The 17,734-nt window shown below is 45.6% G+C and overlaps 52 non-coding genes across 52 annotated transcripts; all 52 read left to right on the forward strand.

Moving 5' to 3' along the window:
- The first annotated feature begins 103 nt into the window (after positions 1-103).
- LOC126683988 (5S ribosomal RNA) lies at positions 104-222 on the forward strand. The gene has a single exon (XR_007642186.1). It is a non-coding gene; the product is annotated as a 5S ribosomal RNA (ribosomal RNA).
- A 232-nt stretch (positions 223-454) lies between these two features.
- On the forward strand, positions 455-573 carry LOC126683989 (5S ribosomal RNA). Its single transcript, XR_007642187.1, has one exon. It is a non-coding gene; the product is annotated as a 5S ribosomal RNA (ribosomal RNA).
- Positions 574-805: 232 nt separating this feature from the next.
- On the forward strand, positions 806-924 carry LOC126683990 (5S ribosomal RNA). Its single transcript, XR_007642188.1, has one exon. It is a non-coding gene; the product is annotated as a 5S ribosomal RNA (ribosomal RNA).
- Positions 925-1,156: 232 nt separating this feature from the next.
- Positions 1,157-1,275, forward strand: LOC126683991 (5S ribosomal RNA). The gene has a single exon (XR_007642189.1). It is a non-coding gene; the product is annotated as a 5S ribosomal RNA (ribosomal RNA).
- Positions 1,276-1,493: 218 nt separating this feature from the next.
- On the forward strand, positions 1,494-1,612 carry LOC126683992 (5S ribosomal RNA). The gene has a single exon (XR_007642190.1). It is a non-coding gene; the product is annotated as a 5S ribosomal RNA (ribosomal RNA).
- A 218-nt stretch (positions 1,613-1,830) lies between these two features.
- On the forward strand, positions 1,831-1,949 carry LOC126683993 (5S ribosomal RNA). The gene has a single exon (XR_007642191.1). It is a non-coding gene; the product is annotated as a 5S ribosomal RNA (ribosomal RNA).
- Positions 1,950-2,181: 232 nt separating this feature from the next.
- Positions 2,182-2,300, forward strand: LOC126683994 (5S ribosomal RNA). The gene has a single exon (XR_007642192.1). It is a non-coding gene; the product is annotated as a 5S ribosomal RNA (ribosomal RNA).
- Positions 2,301-2,518: 218 nt separating this feature from the next.
- LOC126683995 (5S ribosomal RNA) lies at positions 2,519-2,637 on the forward strand. The gene has a single exon (XR_007642193.1). It is a non-coding gene; the product is annotated as a 5S ribosomal RNA (ribosomal RNA).
- Positions 2,638-2,855: 218 nt separating this feature from the next.
- On the forward strand, positions 2,856-2,974 carry LOC126683996 (5S ribosomal RNA). The gene has a single exon (XR_007642194.1). It is a non-coding gene; the product is annotated as a 5S ribosomal RNA (ribosomal RNA).
- A 232-nt stretch (positions 2,975-3,206) lies between these two features.
- On the forward strand, positions 3,207-3,325 carry LOC126683997 (5S ribosomal RNA). The gene has a single exon (XR_007642195.1). It is a non-coding gene; the product is annotated as a 5S ribosomal RNA (ribosomal RNA).
- A 218-nt stretch (positions 3,326-3,543) lies between these two features.
- On the forward strand, positions 3,544-3,662 carry LOC126683999 (5S ribosomal RNA). The gene has a single exon (XR_007642197.1). It is a non-coding gene; the product is annotated as a 5S ribosomal RNA (ribosomal RNA).
- A 218-nt stretch (positions 3,663-3,880) lies between these two features.
- Positions 3,881-3,999, forward strand: LOC126684000 (5S ribosomal RNA). Its single transcript, XR_007642198.1, has one exon. It is a non-coding gene; the product is annotated as a 5S ribosomal RNA (ribosomal RNA).
- Positions 4,000-4,231: 232 nt separating this feature from the next.
- LOC126684001 (5S ribosomal RNA) lies at positions 4,232-4,350 on the forward strand. The gene has a single exon (XR_007642199.1). It is a non-coding gene; the product is annotated as a 5S ribosomal RNA (ribosomal RNA).
- A 218-nt stretch (positions 4,351-4,568) lies between these two features.
- On the forward strand, positions 4,569-4,687 carry LOC126684002 (5S ribosomal RNA). The gene has a single exon (XR_007642200.1). It is a non-coding gene; the product is annotated as a 5S ribosomal RNA (ribosomal RNA).
- Positions 4,688-4,905: 218 nt separating this feature from the next.
- Positions 4,906-5,024, forward strand: LOC126684004 (5S ribosomal RNA). Its single transcript, XR_007642201.1, has one exon. It is a non-coding gene; the product is annotated as a 5S ribosomal RNA (ribosomal RNA).
- A 232-nt stretch (positions 5,025-5,256) lies between these two features.
- Positions 5,257-5,375, forward strand: LOC126684005 (5S ribosomal RNA). Its single transcript, XR_007642202.1, has one exon. It is a non-coding gene; the product is annotated as a 5S ribosomal RNA (ribosomal RNA).
- A 218-nt stretch (positions 5,376-5,593) lies between these two features.
- Positions 5,594-5,712, forward strand: LOC126684006 (5S ribosomal RNA). Its single transcript, XR_007642203.1, has one exon. It is a non-coding gene; the product is annotated as a 5S ribosomal RNA (ribosomal RNA).
- Positions 5,713-5,930: 218 nt separating this feature from the next.
- LOC126684007 (5S ribosomal RNA) lies at positions 5,931-6,049 on the forward strand. The gene has a single exon (XR_007642204.1). It is a non-coding gene; the product is annotated as a 5S ribosomal RNA (ribosomal RNA).
- Positions 6,050-6,281: 232 nt separating this feature from the next.
- LOC126684008 (5S ribosomal RNA) lies at positions 6,282-6,400 on the forward strand. Its single transcript, XR_007642205.1, has one exon. It is a non-coding gene; the product is annotated as a 5S ribosomal RNA (ribosomal RNA).
- A 218-nt stretch (positions 6,401-6,618) lies between these two features.
- LOC126684009 (5S ribosomal RNA) lies at positions 6,619-6,737 on the forward strand. The gene has a single exon (XR_007642206.1). It is a non-coding gene; the product is annotated as a 5S ribosomal RNA (ribosomal RNA).
- Positions 6,738-6,955: 218 nt separating this feature from the next.
- LOC126684011 (5S ribosomal RNA) lies at positions 6,956-7,074 on the forward strand. Its single transcript, XR_007642208.1, has one exon. It is a non-coding gene; the product is annotated as a 5S ribosomal RNA (ribosomal RNA).
- Positions 7,075-7,292: 218 nt separating this feature from the next.
- LOC126684012 (5S ribosomal RNA) lies at positions 7,293-7,411 on the forward strand. The gene has a single exon (XR_007642209.1). It is a non-coding gene; the product is annotated as a 5S ribosomal RNA (ribosomal RNA).
- A 232-nt stretch (positions 7,412-7,643) lies between these two features.
- Positions 7,644-7,762, forward strand: LOC126684521 (5S ribosomal RNA). Its single transcript, XR_007642696.1, has one exon. It is a non-coding gene; the product is annotated as a 5S ribosomal RNA (ribosomal RNA).
- A 218-nt stretch (positions 7,763-7,980) lies between these two features.
- LOC126684013 (5S ribosomal RNA) lies at positions 7,981-8,099 on the forward strand. Its single transcript, XR_007642210.1, has one exon. It is a non-coding gene; the product is annotated as a 5S ribosomal RNA (ribosomal RNA).
- A 216-nt stretch (positions 8,100-8,315) lies between these two features.
- LOC126684014 (5S ribosomal RNA) lies at positions 8,316-8,434 on the forward strand. The gene has a single exon (XR_007642211.1). It is a non-coding gene; the product is annotated as a 5S ribosomal RNA (ribosomal RNA).
- Positions 8,435-8,652: 218 nt separating this feature from the next.
- On the forward strand, positions 8,653-8,771 carry LOC126684015 (5S ribosomal RNA). Its single transcript, XR_007642212.1, has one exon. It is a non-coding gene; the product is annotated as a 5S ribosomal RNA (ribosomal RNA).
- A 225-nt stretch (positions 8,772-8,996) lies between these two features.
- On the forward strand, positions 8,997-9,115 carry LOC126684640 (5S ribosomal RNA). Its single transcript, XR_007642812.1, has one exon. It is a non-coding gene; the product is annotated as a 5S ribosomal RNA (ribosomal RNA).
- A 232-nt stretch (positions 9,116-9,347) lies between these two features.
- LOC126684956 (5S ribosomal RNA) lies at positions 9,348-9,466 on the forward strand. Its single transcript, XR_007643118.1, has one exon. It is a non-coding gene; the product is annotated as a 5S ribosomal RNA (ribosomal RNA).
- Positions 9,467-9,684: 218 nt separating this feature from the next.
- LOC126684306 (5S ribosomal RNA) lies at positions 9,685-9,803 on the forward strand. Its single transcript, XR_007642491.1, has one exon. It is a non-coding gene; the product is annotated as a 5S ribosomal RNA (ribosomal RNA).
- A 220-nt stretch (positions 9,804-10,023) lies between these two features.
- Positions 10,024-10,142, forward strand: LOC126684016 (5S ribosomal RNA). The gene has a single exon (XR_007642213.1). It is a non-coding gene; the product is annotated as a 5S ribosomal RNA (ribosomal RNA).
- A 218-nt stretch (positions 10,143-10,360) lies between these two features.
- LOC126684017 (5S ribosomal RNA) lies at positions 10,361-10,479 on the forward strand. The gene has a single exon (XR_007642214.1). It is a non-coding gene; the product is annotated as a 5S ribosomal RNA (ribosomal RNA).
- A 220-nt stretch (positions 10,480-10,699) lies between these two features.
- LOC126684018 (5S ribosomal RNA) lies at positions 10,700-10,818 on the forward strand. The gene has a single exon (XR_007642215.1). It is a non-coding gene; the product is annotated as a 5S ribosomal RNA (ribosomal RNA).
- Positions 10,819-11,043: 225 nt separating this feature from the next.
- Positions 11,044-11,162, forward strand: LOC126684958 (5S ribosomal RNA). The gene has a single exon (XR_007643120.1). It is a non-coding gene; the product is annotated as a 5S ribosomal RNA (ribosomal RNA).
- Positions 11,163-11,380: 218 nt separating this feature from the next.
- LOC126684307 (5S ribosomal RNA) lies at positions 11,381-11,499 on the forward strand. The gene has a single exon (XR_007642492.1). It is a non-coding gene; the product is annotated as a 5S ribosomal RNA (ribosomal RNA).
- Positions 11,500-11,719: 220 nt separating this feature from the next.
- On the forward strand, positions 11,720-11,838 carry LOC126684020 (5S ribosomal RNA). Its single transcript, XR_007642216.1, has one exon. It is a non-coding gene; the product is annotated as a 5S ribosomal RNA (ribosomal RNA).
- Positions 11,839-12,058: 220 nt separating this feature from the next.
- On the forward strand, positions 12,059-12,177 carry LOC126685555 (5S ribosomal RNA). The gene has a single exon (XR_007643656.1). It is a non-coding gene; the product is annotated as a 5S ribosomal RNA (ribosomal RNA).
- A 220-nt stretch (positions 12,178-12,397) lies between these two features.
- Positions 12,398-12,516, forward strand: LOC126683560 (5S ribosomal RNA). The gene has a single exon (XR_007641779.1). It is a non-coding gene; the product is annotated as a 5S ribosomal RNA (ribosomal RNA).
- A 220-nt stretch (positions 12,517-12,736) lies between these two features.
- LOC126684936 (5S ribosomal RNA) lies at positions 12,737-12,855 on the forward strand. Its single transcript, XR_007643098.1, has one exon. It is a non-coding gene; the product is annotated as a 5S ribosomal RNA (ribosomal RNA).
- A 218-nt stretch (positions 12,856-13,073) lies between these two features.
- LOC126684021 (5S ribosomal RNA) lies at positions 13,074-13,192 on the forward strand. The gene has a single exon (XR_007642217.1). It is a non-coding gene; the product is annotated as a 5S ribosomal RNA (ribosomal RNA).
- Positions 13,193-13,410: 218 nt separating this feature from the next.
- LOC126684023 (5S ribosomal RNA) lies at positions 13,411-13,529 on the forward strand. The gene has a single exon (XR_007642219.1). It is a non-coding gene; the product is annotated as a 5S ribosomal RNA (ribosomal RNA).
- Positions 13,530-13,747: 218 nt separating this feature from the next.
- On the forward strand, positions 13,748-13,866 carry LOC126685014 (5S ribosomal RNA). The gene has a single exon (XR_007643172.1). It is a non-coding gene; the product is annotated as a 5S ribosomal RNA (ribosomal RNA).
- Positions 13,867-14,098: 232 nt separating this feature from the next.
- Positions 14,099-14,217, forward strand: LOC126684614 (5S ribosomal RNA). Its single transcript, XR_007642786.1, has one exon. It is a non-coding gene; the product is annotated as a 5S ribosomal RNA (ribosomal RNA).
- Positions 14,218-14,435: 218 nt separating this feature from the next.
- Positions 14,436-14,554, forward strand: LOC126684024 (5S ribosomal RNA). The gene has a single exon (XR_007642220.1). It is a non-coding gene; the product is annotated as a 5S ribosomal RNA (ribosomal RNA).
- A 225-nt stretch (positions 14,555-14,779) lies between these two features.
- LOC126684959 (5S ribosomal RNA) lies at positions 14,780-14,898 on the forward strand. The gene has a single exon (XR_007643121.1). It is a non-coding gene; the product is annotated as a 5S ribosomal RNA (ribosomal RNA).
- A 218-nt stretch (positions 14,899-15,116) lies between these two features.
- On the forward strand, positions 15,117-15,235 carry LOC126684025 (5S ribosomal RNA). The gene has a single exon (XR_007642221.1). It is a non-coding gene; the product is annotated as a 5S ribosomal RNA (ribosomal RNA).
- A 233-nt stretch (positions 15,236-15,468) lies between these two features.
- On the forward strand, positions 15,469-15,587 carry LOC126684026 (5S ribosomal RNA). The gene has a single exon (XR_007642222.1). It is a non-coding gene; the product is annotated as a 5S ribosomal RNA (ribosomal RNA).
- A 219-nt stretch (positions 15,588-15,806) lies between these two features.
- Positions 15,807-15,925, forward strand: LOC126684027 (5S ribosomal RNA). Its single transcript, XR_007642223.1, has one exon. It is a non-coding gene; the product is annotated as a 5S ribosomal RNA (ribosomal RNA).
- Positions 15,926-16,145: 220 nt separating this feature from the next.
- Positions 16,146-16,264, forward strand: LOC126684029 (5S ribosomal RNA). Its single transcript, XR_007642225.1, has one exon. It is a non-coding gene; the product is annotated as a 5S ribosomal RNA (ribosomal RNA).
- Positions 16,265-16,484: 220 nt separating this feature from the next.
- Positions 16,485-16,603, forward strand: LOC126683674 (5S ribosomal RNA). Its single transcript, XR_007641890.1, has one exon. It is a non-coding gene; the product is annotated as a 5S ribosomal RNA (ribosomal RNA).
- A 220-nt stretch (positions 16,604-16,823) lies between these two features.
- Positions 16,824-16,942, forward strand: LOC126684030 (5S ribosomal RNA). The gene has a single exon (XR_007642226.1). It is a non-coding gene; the product is annotated as a 5S ribosomal RNA (ribosomal RNA).
- A 218-nt stretch (positions 16,943-17,160) lies between these two features.
- LOC126684031 (5S ribosomal RNA) lies at positions 17,161-17,279 on the forward strand. Its single transcript, XR_007642227.1, has one exon. It is a non-coding gene; the product is annotated as a 5S ribosomal RNA (ribosomal RNA).
- Positions 17,280-17,497: 218 nt separating this feature from the next.
- LOC126684032 (5S ribosomal RNA) lies at positions 17,498-17,616 on the forward strand. The gene has a single exon (XR_007642228.1). It is a non-coding gene; the product is annotated as a 5S ribosomal RNA (ribosomal RNA).
- Positions 17,617-17,734: the final 118 nt, after the last annotated feature.

Genomic DNA, 17,734 nt, shown 5'->3' on the forward strand with positions numbered 1-17,734 from the left:
TGAAAAAGTTCAGGGACCAAAACGTACTTTTAAAGATATTTTTTATTTTGGTTGAATGAGTTGCAAGGCAGCAGATATATACGATGATCGTGCAAGGTGTGACGGGTGCGATCATACCAGCACTAATGCACCGGATCCCATCAGAACTCCGAAGTTAAACGTGCTTGGGCGAGAGCAGTACTAGGATGGGTGACCTCCTGGGAAGTCCTCGTGTTGCACCCCTTTTTGGCATTTTTGCGGTCCGCGCCTGCATTTTTTTAATTATTATCGCCTATCGCGTAAACAGAACGAGTAACGAGTAACGAGCAACGAGCACCGGTGAATTGCAATGCAGGGACTAAACGGGAAATATGAAAAAGTTCAGGGACCAAAACGTACTTTTAAATATATTTTTTATTTTGGTTGAATGAGTTGCAAGGCAGCAGATATATACGATGATCGTGCAAGGTGTGACGGGTGCGATCATACCAGCACTAATGCACCGGATCCCATCAGAACTCCGAAGTTAAACGTGCTTGGGCGAGAGCAGTACTAGGATGGGTGACCTCCTGGGAAGTCCTCGTGTTGCACCCCTTTTTGGCATTTTTGCAGTCCGCGCCTGCATTTTTTTAATTATTATCGCCTATCGCGTAAACAGAATGAGTAACGAGTAACGAGCAACGAGCACCGGTGAATTGCAATGCAGGGACTAAACGGGAAATATGAAAAAGTTCAGGGACCAAAACGTACTTTTAAATATATTTTTTATTTTGGTTGAATGAGTTGCAAGGCAGCAGATATATACGATGATCGTGCAAGGTGTGACGGGTGCGATCATACCAGCACTAATGCACCGGATCCCATCAGAACTCCGAAGTTAAACGTGCTTGGGCGAGAGCAGTACTAGGATGGGTGACCTCCTGGGAAGTCCTCGTGTTGCACCCCTTTTTTGCATTTTTGCGGTCCGCGCCTGCATTTTTTTAATTATTATCGCCTATCGCGTAAACAGAACGAGTAACGAGCAACGAGCAACGAGCACCGGTGAATTGCAATGCAGGGACTAAACGGGAAATATGAAAAAGTTCAGGGACCAAAACGTACTTTTAAATATATTTTTTATTTTGGTTGAATGAGTTGCAAGGCAGCAGATATATACGATGATCGTGCAAGGTGTGACGGGTGCGATCATACCAGCACTAATGCACCGGATCCCATCAGAACTCCGAAGTTAAACGTGCTTGGGCGAGAGCAGTACTAGGATGGGTGACCTCCTGGGAAGTCCTCGTGTTGCACCCCTTTTTTGCATTTTTGCGGTCCGCGCCTGCATTTTTTTAATTATTATCGCCTCTCGCGTAAACAGAACGAGTAACGAGCACCGGTGAATTGCAATGCAGGGACTAAACGGGAAATATGAAAAAGTTCAGGGACCAAAACGTACTTTTAAATATATTTTTTATTTTGGTTGAATGAGTTGCAAGGCAGCAGATATATACGATGATCGTGCAAGGTGTGACGGGTGCGATCATACCAGCACTAATGCACCGGATCCCATCAGAACTCCGAAGTTAAACGTGCTTGGGCGAGAGCAGTACTAGGATGGGTGACCTCCTGGGAAGTCCTCGTGTTGCACCCCTTTTTTGCATTTTTGCGGTCCGCGCCTGCATTTTTTTAATTATTATCGCCTATCGCGTAAACAGAACGAGTAACGAGCACCGGTGAATTGCAATGCAGGGACTAAACGGGAAATATGAAAAAGTTCAGGGACCAAAACGTACTTTTAAAGATATTTTTTATTTTGGTTGAATGAGTTGCAAGGCAGCAGATATATACGATGATCGTGCAAGGTGTGACGGGTGCGATCATACCAGCACTAATGCACCGGATCCCATCAGAACTCCGAAGTTAAACGTGCTTGGGCGAGAGCAGTACTAGGATGGGTGACCTCCTGGGAAGTCCTCGTGTTGCACCCCTTTTTGGCATTTTTGCGGTCCGCGCCTGCATTTTTTTAATTATTATCGCCTATCGCGTAAACAGAATGAGTAACGAGTAACGAGCAACGAGCACCGGTGAATTGCAATGCAGGGACTAAACGGGAAATATGAAAAAGTTCAGGGACCAAAACGTACTTTTAAATATATTTTTTATTTTGGTTTAATGAGTTGCAAGGCAGCAGATATATACGATGATCGTGCAAGGTGTGACGGGTGCGATCATACCAGCACTAATGCACCGGATCCCATCAGAACTCCGAAGTTAAACGTGCTTGGGCGAGAGCAGTACTAGGATGGGTGACCTCCTGGGAAGTCCTCGTGTTGCACCCCTTTTTTGCATTTTTGCGGTCCGCGCCTGCATTTTTTTAATTATTATCGCCTCTCGCGTAAACAGAACGAGTAACGAGCACCGGTGAATTGCAATGCAGGGACTAAACGGGAAATATGAAAAAGTTCAGGGACCAAAACGTACTTTTAAATATATTTTTTATTTTGGTTGAATGAGTTGCAAGGCAGCAGATATATACGATGATCGTGCAAGGTGTGACGGGTGCGATCATACCAGCACTAATGCACCGGATCCCATCAGAACTCCGAAGTTAAACGTGCTTGGGCGAGAGCAGTACTAGGATGGGTGACCTCCTGGGAAGTCCTCGTGTTGCACCCCTTTTTTGCATTTTTGCGGTCCGCGCCTGCATTTTTTTAATTATTATCGCCTATCGCGTAAACAGAACGAGTAACGAGCACCGGTGAATTGCAATGCAGGGACTAAACGGGAAATATGAAAAAGTTCAGGGACCAAAACGTACTTTTAAAGATATTTTTTATTTTGGTTGAATGAGTTGCAAGGCAGCAGATATATACGATGATCGTGCAAGGTGTGACGGGTGCGATCATACCAGCACTAATGCACCGGATCCCATCAGAACTCCGAAGTTAAACGTGCTTGGGCGAGAGCAGTACTAGGATGGGTGACCTCCTGGGAAGTCCTCGTGTTGCACCCCTTTTTGGCATTTTTGCGGTCCGCGCCTGCATTTTTTTAATTATTATCGCCTATCGCGTAAACAGAATGAGTAACGAGTAACGAGCAACGAGCACCGGTGAATTGCAATGCAGGGACTAAACGGGAAATATGAAAAAGTTCAGGGACCAAAACGTACTTTTAAATATATTTTTTATTTTGGTTTAATGAGTTGCAAGGCAGCAGATATATACGATGATCGTGCAAGGTGTGACGGGTGCGATCATACCAGCACTAATGCACCGGATCCCATCAGAACTCCGAAGTTAAACGTGCTTGGGCGAGAGCAGTACTAGGATGGGTGACCTCCTGGGAAGTCCTCGTGTTGCACCCCTTTTTTGCATTTTTGCGGTCCGCGCCTGCATTTTTTTAATTATTATCGCCTCTCGCGTAAACAGAACGAGTAACGAGCACCGGTGAATTGCAATGCAGGGACTAAACGGGAAATATGAAAAAGTTCAGGGACCAAAACGTACTTTTAAATATATTTTTTATTTTGGTTGAATGAGTTGCAAGGCAGCAGATATATACGATGATCGTGCAAGGTGTGACGGGTGCGATCATACCAGCACTAATGCACCGGATCCCATCAGAACTCCGAAGTTAAACGTGCTTGGGCGAGAGCAGTACTAGGATGGGTGACCTCCTGGGAAGTCCTCGTGTTGCACCCCTTTTTTGCATTTTTGCGGTCCGCGCCTGCATTTTTTTAATTATTATCGCCTATCGCGTAAACAGAACGAGTAACGAGCACCGGTGAATTGCAATGCAGGGACTAAACGGGAAATATGAAAAAGTTCAGGGACCAAAACGTACTTTTAAAGATATTTTTTATTTTGGTTGAATGAGTTGCAAGGCAGCAGATATATACGATGATCGTGCAAGGTGTGACGGGTGCGATCATACCAGCACTAATGCACCGGATCCCATCAGAACTCCGAAGTTAAACGTGCTTGGGCGAGAGCAGTACTAGGATGGGTGACCTCCTGGGAAGTCCTCGTGTTGCACCCCTTTTTGGCATTTTTGCGGTCCGCGCCTGCATTTTTTTAATTATTATCGCCTATCGCGTAAACAGAATGAGTAACGAGTAACGAGCAACGAGCACCGGTGAATTGCAATGCAGGGACTAAACGGGAAATATGAAAAAGTTCAGGGACCAAAACGTACTTTTAAATATATTTTTTATTTTGGTTTAATGAGTTGCAAGGCAGCAGATATATACGATGATCGTGCAAGGTGTGACGGGTGCGATCATACCAGCACTAATGCACCGGATCCCATCAGAACTCCGAAGTTAAACGTGCTTGGGCGAGAGCAGTACTAGGATGGGTGACCTCCTGGGAAGTCCTCGTGTTGCACCCCTTTTTTGCATTTTTGCGGTCCGCGCCTGCATTTTTTTAATTATTATCGCCTCTCGCGTAAACAGAACGAGTAACGAGCACCGGTGAATTGCAATGCAGGGACTAAACGGGAAATATGAAAAAGTTCAGGGACCAAAACGTACTTTTAAATATATTTTTTATTTTGGTTGAATGAGTTGCAAGGCAGCAGATATATACGATGATCGTGCAAGGTGTGACGGGTGCGATCATACCAGCACTAATGCACCGGATCCCATCAGAACTCCGAAGTTAAACGTGCTTGGGCGAGAGCAGTACTAGGATGGGTGACCTCCTGGGAAGTCCTCGTGTTGCACCCCTTTTTTGCATTTTTGCGGTCCGCGCCTGCATTTTTTTAATTATTATCGCCTATCGCGTAAACAGAACGAGTAACGAGCACCGGTGAATTGCAATGCAGGGACTAAACGGGAAATATGAAAAAGTTCAGGGACCAAAACGTACTTTTAAAGATATTTTTTATTTTGGTTGAATGAGTTGCAAGGCAGCAGATATATACGATGATCGTGCAAGGTGTGACGGGTGCGATCATACCAGCACTAATGCACCGGATCCCATCAGAACTCCGAAGTTAAACGTGCTTGGGCGAGAGCAGTACTAGGATGGGTGACCTCCTGGGAAGTCCTCGTGTTGCACCCCTTTTTGGCATTTTTGCGGTCCGCGCCTGCATTTTTTTAATTATTATCGCCTATCGCGTAAACAGAATGAGTAACGAGTAACGAGCAACGAGCACCGGTGAATTGCAATGCAGGGACTAAACGGGAAATATGAAAAAGTTCAGGGACCAAAACGTACTTTTAAATATATTTTTTATTTTGGTTTAATGAGTTGCAAGGCAGCAGATATATACGATGATCGTGCAAGGTGTGACGGGTGCGATCATACCAGCACTAATGCACCGGATCCCATCAGAACTCCGAAGTTAAACGTGCTTGGGCGAGAGCAGTACTAGGATGGGTGACCTCCTGGGAAGTCCTCGTGTTGCACCCCTTTTTTGCATTTTTGCGGTCCGCGCCTGCATTTTTTTAATTATTATCGCCTCTCGCGTAAACAGAACGAGTAACGAGCACCGGTGAATTGCAATGCAGGGACTAAACGGGAAATATGAAAAAGTTCAGGGACCAAAACGTACTTTTAAATATATTTTTTATTTTGGTTGAATGAGTTGCAAGGCAGCAGATATATACGATGATCGTGCAAGGTGTGACGGGTGCGATCATACCAGCACTAATGCACCGGATCCCATCAGAACTCCGAAGTTAAACGTGCTTGGGCGAGAGCAGTACTAGGATGGGTGACCTCCTGGGAAGTCCTCGTGTTGCACCCCTTTTTTGCATTTTTGCGGTCCGCGCCTGCATTTTTTTAATTATTATCGCCTATCGCGTAAACAGAACGAGTAACGAGCACCGGTGAATTGCAATGCAGGGACTAAACGGGAAATATGAAAAAGTTCAGGGACCAAAACGTACTTTTAAAGATATTTTTTATTTTGGTTGAATGAGTTGCAAGGCAGCAGATATATACGATGATCGTGCAAGGTGTGACGGGTGCGATCATACCAGCACTAATGCACCGGATCCCATCAGAACTCCGAAGTTAAACGTGCTTGGGCGAGAGCAGTACTAGGATGGGTGACCTCCTGGGAAGTCCTCGTGTTGCACCCCTTTTTGGCATTTTTGCGGTCCGCGCCTGCATTTTTTTAATTATTATCGCCTATCGCGTAAACAGAACGAGTAACGAGCAACGAGCAACGAGCAGCGGTGAATTGCAATGCAGGGACTAAACGGGAAATATGAAAAAGTTTAGGGACCAAAACGTACTTTTAAAGATATTTTTTATTTTGGTTGAATGAGTTGCAAGGCAGCAGATATATACGATGATCGTGCAAGGTGTGACGGGTGCGATCATACCAGCACTAATGCACCGGATCCCATCAGAACTCCGAAGTTAAACGTGCTTGGGCGAGAGCAGTACTAGGATGGGTGACCTCCTGGGAAGTCCTCGTGTTGCACCCCTTTTTTGCATTTTTGCGGTCCGCGCCTGCATTTTTTTAATTATTATCGCCTATCTCGTAAACAGAACGAGTAACGAGCACCGGTGAATTGCAATGCAGGGACTAAACGGGAAATATGAAAAAGTTCAGGGACCAAAACGTACTTTTAAAGATAGTTTTTATTTTGGTTGAATGAGTTGCAAGGCAGCAGATATATACGATGATCGTGCAAGGTGTGACGGGTGCGATCATACCAGCACTAATGCACCGGATCCCATCAGAACTCCGAAGTTAAACGTGCTTGGGCGAGAGCAGTACTAGGATGGGTGACCTCCTGGGAAGTCCTCGTGTTGCACCCCTTTTTGGCATTTTTGCGGTCCGCGCCTGCATTTTTTTAATTATTATCGCCTATCGCGTAAACAGAACGAGTAACGAGCACCGGTGAATTGCAATGCAGGGACTAAATGGGAAATATGAAAAAGTTCAGGGACCAAAACGTACTTTTAAAGATAGTTTTTATTTTGGTTGAATGAGTTGCAAGGCAGCAGATATATACGATGATCGTGCAAGGTGTGACGGGTGCGATCATACCAGCACTAATGCACCGGATCCCATCAGAACTCCGAAGTTAAACGTGCTTGGGCGAGAGCAGTACTAGGATGGGTGACCTCCTGGGAAGTCCTCGTGTTGCACCCCTTTTTGGCATTTTTGCGGTCCGCGCCTGCATTTTTTTAATTATTATCGCCTATCGCGTAAACAGAACGAGTAACGAGCACCGGTGAATTGCAATGCAGGGACTAAATGGGAAATATGAAAAAGTTCAGGGACCAAAACGTACTTTTAAAGATAGTTTTTATTTTGGTTGAATGAGTTGCAAGGCAGCAGATATATACGATGATCGTGCAAGGTGTGACGGGTGCGATCATACCAGCACTAATGCACCGGATCCCATCAGAACTCCGAAGTTAAACGTGCTTGGGCGAGAGCAGTACTAGGATGGGTGACCTCCTGGGAAGTCCTCGTGTTGCACCCCTTTTTGGCATTTTTGCGGTCCGCGCCTGCATTTTTTTAATTATTATCGCCTATCGCGTAAACAGAACGAGTAACGAGTAACGAGCAACGAGCACCGGTGAATTGCAATGCAGGGACTAAACGGGAAATATGAAAAAGTTCAGGGACCAAAACGTACTTTTAAAGATAGTTTTTATTTTGGTTGAATGAGTTGCAAGGCAGCAGATATATACGATGATCGTGCAAGGTGTGACGGGTGCGATCATACCAGCACTAATGCACCGGATCCCATCAGAACTCCGAAGTTAAACGTGCTTGGGCGAGAGCAGTACTAGGATGGGTGACCTCCTGTGAAGTCCTCGTGTTGCACCCCTTTTTTGCATTTTTGCGGTCCGCGCCTGCATTTTTTTAATTATTATCGCCTATCGCGTAAACGAGTAACGAGCAACGAGCACCGGTATTGCAATGCAGGGACTAAACGGGAAATATGAAAAAGTTCAGGGACCAAAACGTACTTTTAAAGATAGTTTTTATTTTGGTTGAATGAGTTGCAAGGCAGCAGATATATACGATGATCGTGCAAGGTGTGACGGGTGCGATCATACCAGCACTAATGCACCGGATCCCATCAGAACTCCGAAGTTAAACGTGCTTGGGCGAGAGCAGTACTAGGATGGGTGACCTCCTGGGAAGTCCTCGTGTTGCACCCCTTTTTTGCATTTTTGCGGTCCGCGCCTGCATTTTTTTAATTATTATCGCCTATCGCGTAAACAGAACGAGTAACGAGCACCGGTATTGCAATGCAGGGACTAAACGGGAAATATGAAAAAGTTCAGGGACCAAAACGTACTTTTAAAGATAGTTTTTATTTTGGTTGAATGAGTTGCAAGGCAGCAGATATATACGATGATCGTGCAAGGTGTGACGGGTGCGATCATACCAGCACTAATGCACCGGATCCCATCAGAACTCCGAAGTTAAACGTGCTTGGGCGAGAGCAGTACTAGGATGGGTGACCTCCTGGGAAGTCCTCGTGTTGCACCCCTTTTTTGCATTTTTGCGGTCCGCGCCTGCATTTTTTTAATTATTATCGCCTATCGCGTAAACAGAACGAGTAACGAGCACCGGTGAATTGCAATGCAGGGACTAAACGGGAAATATGAAAAAGTTCAGGGACCAAAACGTACTTTTAAAGATATTTTTTATTTTGGTTGAATGAGTTGCAAGGCAGCAGATATATACGATGATCGTGCAAGGTGTGACGGGTGCGATCATACCAGCACTAATGCACCGGATCCCATCAGAACTCCGAAGTTAAACGTGCTTGGGCGAGAGCAGTACTAGGATGGGTGACCTCCTGGGAAGTCCTCGTGTTGCACCCCTTTTTTGCATTTTTGCGGTCCGCGCCTGCATTTTTTTAATTATTATCGCCTATCGCGTAAACAGAACGAGTAACGAGCAACGAGCACCGGTGAATTGCAATGCAGGGACTAAACGGGAAATATGAAAAAGTTCAGGGACCAAAACGTACTTTTAAAGATAGTTTTTATTTTGGTTGAATGAGTTGCAAGGCAGCAGATATATACGATGATCGTGCAAGGTGTGACGGGTGCGATCTTACCAGCACTAATGCACCGGATCCCATCAGAACTCCGAAGTTAAACGTGCTTGGGCGAGAGCAGTACTAGGATGGGTGACCTCCTGGGAAGTCCTCGTGTTGCACCCCTTTTTTGCATTTTTGCGGTCCGCGCCTGCATTTTTTTAATTATTATCGCCTATCGCGTAAACAGAACGAGTAACGAGCAACGAGCAACGAGCACCGGTGAATTGCAATGCAGGGACTAAACGGGAAATATGAAAAAGTTCAGGGACCAAAACGTACTTTTAAAGATAGTTTTTATTTTGGTTGAATGAGTTGCAAGGCAGCAGATATATACGATGATCGTGCAAGGTGTGACGGGTGCGATCATACCAGCACTAATGCACCGGATCCCATCAGAACTCCGAAGTTAAACGTGCTTGGGCGAGAGCAGTACTAGGATGGGTGACCTCCTGGGAAGTCATCGTGTTGCACCCCTTTTTTGCATTTTTGCGGTCCGCGCCTGCATTTTTTTAATTATTATCGCCTATCGCGTAAACAGAACGAGTAACGAGCACCGGTGAATTGCAATGCAGGGACTAAACGGGAAATATGAAAAAGTTCAGGGACCAAAACGTACTTTTAGAGATATTTTTTATTTTGGTTGAATGAGTTGCAAGGCAGCAGATATATACGATGATCGTGCAAGGTGTGACGGGTGCGATCATACCAGCACTAATGCACCGGATCCCATCAGAACTCCGAAGTTAAACGTGCTTGGGCGAGAGCAGTACTAGGATGGGTGACCTCCTGGGAAGTCCTCGTGTTGCACCCTTTTTTTGCATTTTTGCGGTCCGCGCCTGCATTTTTTTAATTATTATCGCCTATCGCGTAAACGAGTAACGAGCAACGAGCACCGGTGAATTGCAATGCAGGGACTAAACGGGAAATATGAAAAAGTTCAGGGACCAAAACGTACTTTTAAAGATATTTTTTATTTTGGTTGAATGAGTTGCAAGGCAGCAGATATATACGATGATCGTGCAAGGTGTGACGGGTGCGATCATACCAGCACTAATGCACCGGATCCCATCAGAACTCCGAAGTTAAACGTGCTTGGGCGAGAGCAGTACTAGGATGGGTGACCTCCTGGGAAGTCCTCGTGTTGCACCCCTTTTTTGCATTTTAGCGGTCCGCGCCTGCATTTTTTTAATTATTATCGCCTCTCGCGTAAACAGAACGAGTAACGAGCACCGGTGAATTGCAATGCAGGGACTAAACGGGAAATATGAAAAAGTTCAGGGACCAAAACGTACTTTTAGAGATATTTTTTATTTTGGTTGAATGAGTTGCAAGGCAGCAGATATATACGATGATCGTGCAAGGTGTGACGGGTGCGATCATACCAGCACTAATGCACCGGATCCCATCAGAACTCCGAAGTTAAACGTGCTTGGGCGAGAGCAGTACTAGGATGGGTGACCTCCTGGGAAGTCCTCGTGTTGCACCCCTTTTTTGCATTTTTGCGGTCCGCGCCTGCATTTTTTTAATTATTATCGCCTATCGCGTAAACGAGTAACGAGCAACGAGCACCGGTGAATTGCAATGCAGGGACTAAACGGGAAATATGAAAAAGTTCAGGGACCAAAACGTACTTTTAAAGATAGTTTTTATTTTGGTTGAATGAGTTGCAAGGCAGCAGATATATACGATGATCGTGCAAGGTGTGACGGGTGCGATCATACCAGCACTAATGCACCGGATCCCATCAGAACTCCGAAGTTAAACGTGCTTGGGCGAGAGCAGTACTAGGATGGGTGACCTCCTGGGAAGTCCTCGTGTTGCACCCCTTTTTTGCATTTTTGCGGTCCGCGCCTGCATTTTTTTAATTATTATCGCCTATCGCGTAAACAGAACGAGTAACGAGCAACGAGCACCGGTGAATTGCAATGCAGGGACTAAACGGGAAATATGAAAAAGTTCAGGGACCAAAACGTACTTTTAAAGATAGTTTTTATTTTGGTTGAATGAGTTGCAAGGCAGCAGATATATACGATGATCGTGCAAGGTGTGACGGGTGCGATCATACCAGCACTAATGCACCGGATCCCATCAGAACTCCGAAGTTAAACGTGCTTGGGCGAGAGCAGTACTAGGATGGGTGACCTCCTGGGAAGTCATCGTGTTGCACCCCTTTTTTGCATTTTTGCGGTCCGCGCCTGCATTTTTTTAATTATTATCGCCTATCGCGTAAACAGAACGAGTAACGAGCACCGGTGAATTGCAATGCAGGGACTAAACGGGAAATATGAAAAAGTTCAGGGACCAAAACGTACTTTTAAAGATATTTTTTATTTTGGTTGAATGAGTTGCAAGGCAGCAGATATATACGATGATCGTGCAAGGTGTGACGGGTGCGATCATACCAGCACTAATGCACCGGATCCCATCAGAACTCCGAAGTTAAACGTGCTTGGGCGAGAGCAGTACTAGGATGGGTGACCTCCTGGGAAGTCCTCGTGTTGCACCCTTTTTTTGCATTTTTGCGGTCCGCGCCTGCATTTTTTTAATTATTATCGCCTATCGCGTAAACGAGTAACGAGCAACGAGCACCGGTGAATTGCAATGCAGGGACTAAACGGGAAATATGAAAAAGTTCAGGGACCAAAACGTACTTTTAAAGATATTTTTTATTTTGGTTGAATGAGTTGCAAGGCAGCAGATATATACGATGATCGTGCAAGGTGTGACGGGTGCGATCATACCAGCACTAATGCACCGGATCCCATCAGAACTCCGAAGTTAAACGTGCTTGGGCGAGAGCAGTACTAGGATGGGTGACCTCCTGGGAAGTCCTCGTGTTGCACCCCTTTTTTGCATTTTTGCGGTCCGCGCCTGCATTTTTTTAATTATTATCGCCTATCGCGTAAACGAGTAACGAGCAACGAGCACCGGTGAATTGCAATGCAGGGACTAAACGGGAAATATGAAAAAGTTCAGGGACCAAAACGTACTTTTAAAGATATTTTTTATTTTGGTTGAATGAGTTGCAAGGCAGCAGATATATACGATGATCGTGCAAGGTGTGACGGGTGCGATCATACCAGCACTAATGCACCGGATCCCATCAGAACTCCGAAGTTAAACGTGCTTGGGCGAGAGAAGTACTAGGATGGGTGACCTCCTGGGAAGTCCTCGTGTTGCACCCCTTTTTTGCATTTTTGCGGTCCGCGCCTGCATTTTTTTAATGATTATCGCCTATCGCGTAAACGAGTAACGAGCAACGAGCACCGGTGAATTGCAATGCAGGGACTAAACGGGAAATATGAAAAAGTTCAGGGACCAAAACGTACTTTTAAAGATATTTTTTATTTTGGTTGAATGAGTTGCAAGGCAGCAGATATATACGATGATCGTGCAAGGTGTGACGGGTGCGATCATACCAGCACTAATGCACCGGATCCCATCAGAACTCCGAAGTTAAACGTGCTTGGGCGAGAGAAGTACTAGGATGGGTGACCTCCTGGGAAGTCCTCGTGTTGCACCCCTTTTTTGCATTTTTGCGGTCCGCGCCTGCATTTTTTTAATGATTATCGCCTATCGCGTAAACGAGTAACGAGCAACGAGCACCGGTGAATTGCAATGCAGGGACTAAACGGGAAATATGAAAAAGTTCAGGGACCAAAACGTACTTTTAAATATATTTTTTATTTTGGTTGAATGAGTTGCAAGGCAGCAGATATATACGATGATCGTGCAAGGTGTGACGGGTGCGATCATACCAGCACTAATGCACCGGATCCCATCAGAACTCCGAAGTTAAACGTGCTTGGGCGAGAGCAGTACTAGGATGGGTGACCTCCTGGGATGTCCTCGTGTTGCACCCCTTTTTGGCATTTTTGCGGTCCGCGCCTGCATTTTTTTAATTATTATCGCCTATCGCGTAAACAGAACGAGTAACGAGCACCGGTGAATTGCAATGCAGGGACTAAACGGGAAATATGAAAAAGTTCAGGGACCAAAACGTACTTTTAAAGATAGTTTTTATTTTGGTTGAATGAGTTGCAAGGCAGCAGATATATACGATGATCGTGCAAGGTGTGACGGGTGCGATCATACCAGCACTAATGCACCGGATCCCATCAGAACTCCGAAGTTAAACGTGCTTGGGCGAGAGCAGTACTAGGATGGGTGACCTCCTGGGAAGTCCTCGTGTTGCACCCCTTTTTTGCATTTTTGCGGTCCGCGCCTGCATTTTTTTAATTATTATCGCCTATCGCGTAAACAGAACGAGTAACGAGCACCGGTGAATTGCAATGCAGGGACTAAACGGGAAATATGAAAAAGTTCAGGGACCAAAACGTACTTTTAAAGATAGTTTTTATTTTGGTTGAATGAGTTGCAAGGCAGCAGATATATACGATGATCGTGCAAGGTGTGACGGGTGCGATCATACCAGCACTAATGCACCGGATCCCATCAGAACTCCGAAGTTAAACGTGCTTGGGCGAGAGCAGTACTAGGATGGGTGACCTCCTGGGAAGTCCTCGTGTTGCACCCCTTTTTGGCATTTTTGCGGTCCGCGCCTGCATTTTTTTAATTATTATCGCCTATCGCGTAAACGGAACGAGTAACGAGCACCGGTGAATTGCAATGCAGGGACTAAACGGGAAATATGAAAAAGTTCAGGGACCAAAACGTACTTTTAAAGATAGTTTTTATTTTGGTTGAATGAGTTGCAAGGCAGCAGATATATACGATGATCGTGCAAGGTGTGACGGGTGCGATCATACCAGCACTAATGCACCGGATCCCATCAGAACTCCGAAGTTAGACGTGCTTGGACGAGAGCAGTACTAGGATGGGTGACCTCCTGGGAAGTCCTCGTGTTGCACCCCTTTTTGGCATTTTTGCGGTCCGCGCCTGCATTTTTTTAATTATTATCGCCTATCGCGTAAACAGAACGAGTAACGAGTAACGAGCAACGAGCACCGGTGAATTGCAATGCAGGGACTAAACGGGAAATATGAAAAAGTTCAGGGACCAAAACGTACTTTTAAAGATAGTTTTTATTTTGGTTGAATGAGTTGCAAGGCAGCAGATATATACGATGATCGTGCAAGGTGTGACGGGTGCGATCATACTAGCACTAATACACCGGATCCCATCAGAACTCCGAAGTTAAACGTGCTTGGGCGAGAGCAGTACTAGGATGGGTGACCTCCTGGGAAGTCCTCGTGTTGCACCCCTTTTTTGCATTTTTGCGGTCCGCGCCTGCATTTTTTTAATTATTATCGCCTATCGCGTAAACGAGTAACGAGCAACGAGCACCGGTATTGCAATGCAGGGACTAAACGGGAAATATGAAAAAGTTCAGGGACCAAAACGTACTTTTAAAGATAGTTTTTATTTTGGTTGAATGAGTTGCAAGGCAGCAGATATATACGATGATCGTGCAAGGTGTGACGGGTGCGATCATACCAGCACTAATGCACCGGATCCCATCAGAACTCCGAAGTTAAACGTGCTTGGGCGAGAGCAGTACTAGGATGGGTGACCTCCTGGGAAGTCCTCGTGTTGCACCCCTTTATTGCATTTTTGCGGTCCGCGCCTGCATTTTTTTAATTATTATCGCCTATCGCGTAAACAGAACGAGTAACGAGCAACGAGCACCGGTGAATTGCAATGCAGGGACTAAACGGGAAATATGAAAAAGTTCAGGGACCAAAACGTACTTTTAAAGATAGTTTTTATTTTGGTTGAATGAGTTGCAAGGCAGCAGATATATACGATGATCGTGCAAGGTGTGACGGGTGCGATCATACCAGCACTAATGCACCGGATCCCATCAGAACTCCGAAGTTAAACGTGCTTGGGCGAGAGCAGTACTAGGATGGGTGACCTCCTGGGAAGTCATCGTGTTGCACCCCTTTTTTGCATTTTTGCGGTCCGCGCCTGCATTTTTTTAATTATTATCGCCTATCGCGTAAACAGAACGAGTAACGAGCACCGGTGAATTGCAATGCAGGGACTAAACGGGAAATATGAAAAAGTTCAGGGACCAAAACGTACTTTTAAAGATATTTTTTATTTTGGTTGAATGAGTTGCAAGGCAGCAGATATATACGATGATCGTGCAAGGTGTGACGGGTGCGATCATACCAGCACTAATGCACCGGATCCCATCAGAACTCCGAAGTTAAACGTGCTTGGGCGAGAGCAGTACTAGGATGGGTGACCTCCTGGGAAGTCCTCGTGTTGCACCCCTTTTTTGCATTTTTGCGGTCCGCGCCTGCATTTTTTTTAATTATTATCGCCTATCGCGTAAACAGAACGAGTAACGAGCAACGAGCAACGAGCACCGGTGAATTGCAATGCAGGGACTAAACGGGAAATATGAAAAAGTTCAGGGACCAAAACGTACTTTTAAAGATAGTTTTTATTTTGGTTGAATGAGTTGCAAGGCAGCAGATATATACGATGATCGTGCAAGGTGTGACGGGTGCGATCATACCAGCACTAATGCACCGGATCCCATCAGAACTCCGAAGTTAAACGTGCTTGGGCGAGAGCAGTACTAGGATGGGTGACCTCCTGGGAAGTCCTCGTGTTGCACCCCTTTTTTGCATTTTTGCGGTCCGCGCCTGCATTTTTTTAATTATTATCGCCTCTCGCGTAAACGAGTAACGAGCAACGAGCACCGGTGAATTGCAATGCAGGGACTAAACGGGAAATATGAAAAGTTCAGGGACCAAAACGTACTTTTAAAGATAGTTTTTATTTTGGTTGAATGAGTTGCAAGGCAGCAGATATATACGATGATCGTGCAAGGTGTGACGGGTGCGATCATACCAGCACTAATGCACCGGATCCCATCAGAACTCCGAAGTTAAACGTGCTTGGGCGAGAGCAGTACTAGGATGGGTGACCTCCTGGGAAGTCCTCGTGTTGCACCCCTTTTTTGCATTTTTGCGGTCCGCGCCTGCATTTTTTTAATTATTATCGCCTATCGCGTAAACGAGTAACGAGCAACGAGCACCGGTGAATTGCAATGCAGGGACTAAACGGGAAATATGAAAAAGTTCAGGGACCAAAACGTACTTTTAAAGATATTTTTTATTTTGGTTGAATGAGTTGCAAGGCAGCAGATATATACGATGATCGTGCAAGGTGTGACGGGTGCGATCATACCAGCACTAATGCACCGGATCCCATCAGAACTCCGAAGTTAAACGTGCTTGGGCGAGAGCAGTACTAGGATGGGTGACCTCCTGGGAAGTCCTCGTGTTGCACCCCTTTTTTGCATTTTTGCGGTCCGCGCCTGCATTTTTTTAATTATTATCGCCTATCGCGTAAACGAGTAACGAGCAACGAGCACCGGTGAATTGCAATGCAGGGACTAAACGGGAAATATGAAAAAGTTCAGGGACCAAAACGTACTTTTAAAGATATTTTTTATTTTGGTTGAATGAGTTGCAAGGCAGCAGATATATACGATGATCGTGCAAGGTGTGACGGGTGCGATCATACCAGCACTAATGCACCGGATCCCATCAGAACTCCGAAGTTAAACGTGCTTGGGCGAGAGAAGTACTAGGATGGGTGACCTCCTGGGAAGTCCTCGTGTTGCACCCCTTTTTTGCATTTTTGCGGTCCGCGCCTGCATTTTTTTAATGATTATCGCCTATCGCGTAAACGAGTAACGAGCAACGAGCACCGGTGAATTGCAATGCAGGGACTAAACGGGAAATATGAAAAAGTTCAGGGACCAAAACGTACTTTTAAATATATTTTTTATTTTGGTTGAATGAGTTGCAAGGCAGCAGATATATACGATGATCGTGCAAGGTGTGACGGGTGCGATCATACCAGCACTAATGCACCGGATCCCATCAGAACTCCGAAGTTAAACGTGCTTGGGCGAGAGCAGTACTAGGATGGGTGACCTCCTGGGAAGTCCTCGTGTTGCACCCCTTTTTGGCATTTTTGCGGTCCGCGCCTGCATTTTTTTAATTATTATCGCCTATCGCGTAAACAGAACGAGTAACGAGCACCGGTGAATTGCAATGCAGGGACTAAACGGGAAATATGAAAAAGTTCAGGGACCAAAACGTACTTTTAAAGATAGTTTTTATTTTGGTTGAATGAGTTGCAAGGCAGCAGATATATACGATGATCGTGCAAGGTGTGACGGGTGCGATCATACCAGCACTAATGCACCGGATCCCATCAGAACTCCGAAGTTAAACGTGCTTGGGCGAGAGCAGTACTAGGATGGGTGACCTCCTGGGAAGTCCTCGTGTTGCACCCCTTTTTTGCATTTTTGCGGTCCGCGCCTGCATTTTTTTAATTATTATCGCCTATCGCGTAAACAGAACGAGTAACGAGCACCGGTGAATTGCAATGCAGGGACTAAACGGGAAATATGAAAAAGTTCAGGGACCAAAACGTACTTTTAAAGATATTTTTTATTTTGGTTGAATGAGTTGCAAGGCAGCAGATATATACGATGATCGTGCAAGGTGTGACGGGTGCGATCATACCAGCACTAATGCACCGGATCCCATCAGAACTCCGAAGTTAAACGTGCTTGGGCGAGAGCAGTACTAGGATGGGTGACCTCCTGGGAAGTCCTCGTGTTGCACCCCTTTTTTGCATTTTTGCGGTCCGCGCCTGCATTTTTTTTAATTATTATCGCCTATCGCGTAAACAGAACGAGTAACGAGCAACGAGCAACGAGCACCGGTGAATTGCAATGCAGGGACT

Source organism: Mercurialis annua, linkage group LG5 (assembly GCF_937616625.2).
Source record: "Mercurialis annua linkage group LG5, ddMerAnnu1.2, whole genome shotgun sequence".
In the NCBI taxonomy this organism is placed as follows: domain Eukaryota; kingdom Viridiplantae; phylum Streptophyta; class Magnoliopsida; order Malpighiales; family Euphorbiaceae; genus Mercurialis; species Mercurialis annua.